A 7,296-nucleotide genomic window follows, 5' to 3' on the forward strand; every position below is an offset into this window, starting at 1 on the left:
AGAGAAATCGCATTATCATAACAGTAGATGCAAAAAGAGCATTTGACAAAATTAAACACCATCCATGATAAACTAACAAACCACCGAACCACCACAACAACTCTGGGCAAATTAGGGATGGAGGGGAACTTCCTCAACCTGATAAAGTACATCTATAAAAACCCTAAAGCTAACGTCATATTTAATGGTGAGAAACTAGAAACTTTCCAATTAAGATCAGGAATAAGGTGAAGATGTCCCCTTTCACCACTCATTTTCAACATTGTACTGTATGTCCTAGCTAATGCAACAAGGCAAGAAAAGAGAATAAAAGATAGATTGGGAAGGAAAAAGAAATCTTCTTTGGTGAGGTGTTTGTTCAGATCTTTTGCCCATTTTGCAGATGGCATGATTGTCTATGCAGAAAATCCCAAAGAACCGACAGAAAGCCCTCCTGGAACTAATGAGCAATTGTACCCAGGTTGCAGAATACATGATTAATATACAAAAGTCAATTGCTTTCCTATATACCAACAATGAACAAGTGGAATATGAAATTAAAAACACAACACCATTTACATTAGCACCAAAAAAAAAAAATGAAGTACTTAGGAATAAATCTAACAAAATACTTAGCTATATGAAGAGGTATATGAAGAAAACTACAAAATGTTGATGAAAGAAATCAAAGTAGTCTAAATAAATGAAGAGATATTTCATGTTTATTTGAAATTCCTTAATGATATATGATGTTTAACATCTTTTCATATGCTTATTTGACATCTGTAGATTTTCTTTGGTGAGGTGTCTGTTGAGCTCTTTTGCCCATTTTTAAGTTGGGTTGTTTGGTTTCTTATTGTTGATTTTTAAGACTCATTTATATTGTTTATTTATTTATTTTATTGAAATGTAGTCGATTTACAATGTTGTATTAATTTCTGCTGTACAGCAAAGTGATTCAGTTATACATATATATACATTCTTTTTAAAATATTCTTTTCCATTATGCTTTATCACAGGATATTGAATATAGTTCCCTGTGCTCTACAGTAGGACCTTGTTGTTTCTCCATCCTGGATGTAACAGCTCACATCTGCTAACCTCAACCCCCCACTCCATCTCTCCCTCAACCCCCTCCCCCTTGGCAACCACAGTCTGTTCTCTATATCCATGAAGACTCATTTAGTTTGGATACATGCTTACAGCATCTTTCTTCATAACTGCCAAAAACTGGAAGCAACCAAGATGTCCTTTAAAAGGTAAATGGATAGACAAATTGTGGTACATCCATACAATGAAATACTAGTGATAAAAATAAATGAGTTATCAAATAACAAAAAAGACATGGAGGAATCTTAAATGCATATTGCTTAGTGAAAGAACCTAGTCTGAAAAGGTTACATACCGTATGATTCCAACTGTATGAAATTCTGGAAAAAGTAAAACTATAAGGAGAGTAAAAGATCAGTGCTTGCCAGGGGCACAGGGGCTCTGGGGCTCAGAAGGAAGAGGAGGGGCACAGGGGATTTCAGGGCAGTGAAAATATTTTTTATGATACTGTAATGGTGGATACTTGTCACTATACATTTGTCAAAAGGAAAGAACGTACAACGCAAAGAGTGAACCCTAATGTAAACTATGGACTTAGTTAATAATAGCATATCAATATTGGTTCATCAGTTGTAACAAATGTACCGCACTAATGCATGATGTTAATAATAGGGGAAACTGTGTGTATTGGAGGGGTGGATATATGGGAACTCTCTGTATTCTCTGCTCAATTTCCTGTAAACCTAAAACTGTTCAAAAAATAAAGTATTTAAAAAAATGAAAACACATTAGTTCTTTGGAAAATGTCACCCACATCATCTTCATCATCATTGCCATTGATCTTTGTGTCCTTTGAACCTTTGATAACCCATGAATGAGAGAAATTCTGTGTTACATTTTGTTTGTCTCTTGCCAGGCTTCACTGCTTTCAGTTCCTCAAAAACTGTCAAGCCATTATTAAGAAATCAAAGCAAGCAGGAAGTTTTAAATGACTCCACAAATTCGGGTGAGCCTCTACCACATGTTAGGCCAGGAGACAGCTTCCTAGTTTGGCCCTATAATATCACTCGCTCCCTTTACTTGGAAAATTGCTAAATGCTGCTACTGGACAGACGCCCTGCTGCTAATACAGACTGACTCTATAAGCCCCAGCCTACTGAGCTGTCCAACTATGAGATGAACTGTTATTTATTTATTATTATTTTTATTATTATCCTTATCATCCTCTAACATATTTTGAGGGCTTCCTGTGAACTGGGCCCTGCTGAAGCATTTTGTGTGCATTTTTATCATTTAATCTGCATGACAGCCCTAAACAGGGACTCTATTATTATCTCCATCTTAGAGATGAAGAAGCTGAGACTCAAAAGGCGAAGTGAGAGGACAGCATTACCTTGATACCAAACCCAGACAAAGACACTACAAGAAAACTACAGACCAATATCTCTTATGAACACTGATACCACAATCCTCAACAAAATAGGAGGAAACCAAATTCAACAGCACATTAAAAGGATCATACACTATGACCAAGTGGGATTTACTCTTGGAATGCAGACTTGATGGTTCAACATATGAAAATTTATCCATGTAATACATCACATTAACAGAAAGAAGGAAAAAAATGATCATCTCGATTGATGTACAAAAAGCATTTGACAAAATGCAACACTCTTTCATGATAAAAGCACTCAACAAATAGGGAATAGAGGGAAATTACCTCAACATAATAAAGGTCAAATATGAAAGGCCCACAGGTAGCATCATACTCAAAGGTGAAAGACTGAAAGCTTTTCCTCTAATTTCAAGAATAAGATAAGGATACCTGCTTTTGCCACTTCTATTCAACAAAGTGCTGGAAGTCCTAGCCAGAGCAATTAGGCAAGAAAAAGAAATAAAGGCATCCAAATTCGAAAGGAAGAAGTAAAATTATCTCTGTTCACAGGCAACATGATCTTACATGTACAAAATCCTAAAGAGTCCATGAAAAACCACAACCCTCTTAGAACTAAAAAATAACATTCACTAGCAAAATCATAGGACACAAAATCAACACACAAACATCAGCTGTGTTTCTATATGCTCACAATGAACAATCTGAAAAGGAAGTTAAGAAAATAATTTCATTTACAATAGCATCAAAATGAATAACATATTTTGGGATAAATTTAACCAAGGTGGTAAAAGATGTGTACACTGAAAACTACAAAGTGCTGCTGAAAGAAATTAAAGACACAAATAAATGGAAAGACACCCTGTATTCGTGGGTTGGAAGACTTAATATTGTTAAGATGTCATTGCTACACAGCAGGATCTACAGATTCAAAATCCCAACAGCAGTTTTGGCAGAAATAGAAAAATCCATCCTAAAATTCATATGGAATCTCAGTGGACCCCAAATAGCCAAAATACTCTTGAGAAAGAAAAGCAAAGTTGGAGGTCTCACACTTCCTGATTTCAAAACTTACTGCATACAAAGGTACAGTAATCAAAACAGTGTGATACTGACATAAGGTCAGGCACATAGGCCAATAGAATAGAATAGAGAGCACAGAAATAAAACTTTGCATATATGGTCCAATGATTTTTGACAAGGGTGCCAAGATTATTCAATGGGGAAAGAACAGTATTTTCAACAAATGATGCTGGGAAAGACTGCAAAAGAATTAAGTTGAACTCTTACCTTACACCATGTATAAAAATTAACTCAAAGTGGATCAAAGACTTAAACAGAGTCTAAAACTATAAAACTTTTAGAGGAAAGCACAGGAGGAAAGCTTTATGACATTGGATTTGGCAATGCATTTTGGGATATGATACCAAAAGCATAGGCAGCAAAAGTAAAAATAGATAAATTCAACTATATCAAAAATTAAAACTTCAGTGAATCAAAGGACACAATAAACAGGGTGAAAGGCCATCTAGAGAATGGGAGAAAATAGTTGCAAAACACAAATCTGAAAAAGGGTTAATATGAAGAATATATAGAGAACTATAACTCAACAACAACAACAAAAAAGAACCCCCAAATAACCTGATCAAATATGGGCAAAGAACTGGAATAGACATTTCTCCAAAGAAGATATATAAATGTCCAACAAGCATATAAAAAGATGCTCAACATTACTAGTCATTAGGGAAATTCAAATCCAAACCACAGTGAGATACCACCTCATACCCATTAGGATGGCTACTATCAAAAACAAACAAACAGCAACAGAAAATAACAAGTGTTGGCAAGGATGTAGAGTAGGGGAACACTTATGCACCGCTGAGAATGTAAAATGGTGCAGCTGATATGGAAAACAGTAGAGCGGCTTCTCAAACAATTTAGAATAAAATTATCATATGATCCAGCAAGTCCACTTCTGGGTATATACCCCAAAGAATTGAAAGCAGGAACTTAAAGAGTTATTTGTACACTCATGTTTATAGTAGCATTATTCACAATTGCCAAAAGGTGGAAGCCACCCAAGTGCCCACTGACCGATGATTGGATAAGCAAAATGTGGTCCATCCATACAGTGGAATATTATTCAGTGTAGGAGGAAGGAAATTCTGACACATGCTACAACATGGATGAACCGTGAGGACATTATGTGAAGTAAGTGTCACAAAAAAGCAAATTTTGTATGATTCCACTGTGTGAGGTACATAAAGTAGTCAAGCTCATAGAAACAAAATAGAACGGGGGTTGCCAGGAGCTGGGGAAGGGGAAACGGGGAATTGTTCTTTAATGGGTACAGTTTCAGTTTTGCAAGATGAAAATTTCTGAGGCTGGTTGCACAACAATGTGAATAACTTACAACTACTGATCTGTACACTTAAAAGTGGTTAAGACGGTAAACTTTATAGGTATTTTACCACGATTTAAAAAATGGCTAAGATGAAGGGACTCACTCAACATCAGGATGCTGGCCCAGGGCAATGTCAGGGTTTGAACCCAAGTCTAATTCCAAAACTTGTACCTTTGATTTGTACCCTGTGATTTTCAGAGTAGAGAGTGATTTAATAATGAGAGAGGAGACAGGCAGGACCTAATATAGAAAACAAGTGCATTTTTTAAGGCTCCTGCATTGAAAATGTCTTTAAAAAGTATATAGTGAGTCCATAAAATATTGAGACGTTTAAACTTCTATTAACAATGACCATCTGCTCTGACGACCCCTGTGCTTTAAGGAAGCCTCCTCGGGAAGCTGACTTAGTTATGACATTGCCCTGAGGTTCACTGACATTGTCGCTGAGGTTCGACGTGTACCTGGAACCGTCCTTTGGAGCTAGGTTTCAACCTTGCATCACCTGGCACTGGGAAGCCCCATCTCAGACCATAACCTCCCACTCCCGGCCTTCCTTATCCTCTGTCTCGTCCTCTCCTTGAGTCACGTAGCCTTTGCTCCCTGTTTGCTCCCTATGGGTAATGCCCTACGCTCACCCAGCCTGGGCCCTGCTCAAGCTCACCAGCTCCTTCAAGTCCATCCCGGCCCCCAAACCCTCCTGCCACCCTCACACTTCTGTCCTGAGGCTGGCCCAGTGCCCTTTGGGCCCCCCAGCCAGCAGGTCCCTGCTCTCAGGCTTTTCATTCTACTTTGACAACAGCCTCCTAGGTCTTCACCTCCTGCACCTGCCTGCATCCTCCGTCTGCTTCTCCCGACCCTCCTCCATCCCTTTACACGGCGCCCTCTGCCCAGCAGGCCCACCTGTGCGGCTACATCCATGGGCTGATGGGCTCCTTGTGTCTGGTTTCTGGTTGGGTTTGGCCAATGGGGGGGTTAGAGATCAGAGCAGGGAGGAGAGAGCTTGGGGTACTTACTCCCCTGGCTTCCATTCTCTGGGGCCACACAGCTTCCCTCAGAGGACTCTACCCAGCCCTCGGGGTCTCCGGGTCCCAGGAAATGCCCCTGCCCCTCACCCCTCAGCTCTGGGGGTGGGAACAGTCCTCACTCATACTAGCTCTGGGCCCTGCACTATCCTTTGTGGTTTCTCTGAGCCCTGCCCACTCCCTATGGAGTCCCTTCAGGAAACTCCCCTCCATCACTCCACACCCCTGTGAATGTGCCTTCAGCTCCCTGCCAGGACCTGGACTTCCCAGGCATGGAGAAGCTCCTAGATGGGAACCTCAAGGCTTCTCCTAGCTGCCAAGGGCCTCCGGGTGGTCCTGCCTTCATCCCACCCTGGTCTGGTCCCTCTCCTCAACCATCTCCTCTTCTGCATCCTCACCTTGACAGTGTAACTTCCGTCTAACCTGTGAACATGCTCACCACGCCCTCGGCCTGGAAACGCCGCCCCTTCTCCCTTCCTTTCCTTTATTGTCAAATGGCTTCAAGAGGGTCCTCTCCCGCTGGGTCCTCAACCCACTGCCATTGCCCTCGGGGGCCTCCTCGGGCTCTCGGCCTCCCTGTGACATGTGACACAGTTGTCAGAGAGAGGCACGTGGCCTGGTGGTTCAGGGGTTGGGGGAGCAGGGCAACGTGGTGGTTATTAGACTGGGCTCGAGTCCAGCTCTCCTACTTCCTAGCAGGGTGACCTTGGGCAAGTGATACTTCAGCTTCCTCATCTGTAAGGTAACAAAAGGACAGTCTTATAAGCTACTGGTGACGTATAAATGATATAATACATACTAAAGCACTTAGAAGAGAACATAGGGCAAATGGGAAATGTTCTCTATTATGAGCAAGAGGATGGGCTCTGGAGTTAGAAAGCCTTGAGTTCAAGTCCCACCTCTGCTACCTTCCAGCTGTGCAGCCTGGGGCATGGTTCTTTGCTTCTCTTTGGTTGCTCCCTGAGCAGCAAAAATGAGTTTGATAAGCTGGGCTTCGTAGGATTGACAAAAGGTACTGCTTGGTGACATGTTCAAAGGAGTGGGATAACATTTTTGAAATTAACTTGTGTGTGTGTGTTTGTGTGTGTGTGTGTGTGTGTGTTTTATCTATTTCTTTTAACCTTTTGGTTCTAGGCTATCCCATCCCCCAGCCCCATCCCCCCACTGCCTCCAGAAAGGGATGTAGTGCAGAAATAGTAAAAAAAAAAAAAATGGGGTTTTCAAAAGAATAAGGATATGAGGAAACGGCCAGGCGCTGGTGAGACGACGGGTCTGGGATTGGAAGGAAAGAAGAAGCTTCTCTGCTTCCCCGTCAGCTGGATCCTTCCTCCCCGGTCTCCCCGGGAGAGCCCTGTGGACCGGCAAGGCCTCAGGAGAGGCTGGTCCTGAAATCAGACTGCCCGAGCGTGGTGCCCAGTGCCCCAGCCTCCCTCTGTGACCTCAGGCAG

This window comes from Mesoplodon mirus (genome assembly GCF_964341445.2).
Source record: "Mesoplodon mirus genome assembly, contig: HAP1_SCAFFOLD_759, whole genome shotgun sequence".
Lineage (NCBI taxonomy): Eukaryota > Metazoa > Chordata > Mammalia > Artiodactyla > Ziphiidae > Mesoplodon > Mesoplodon mirus.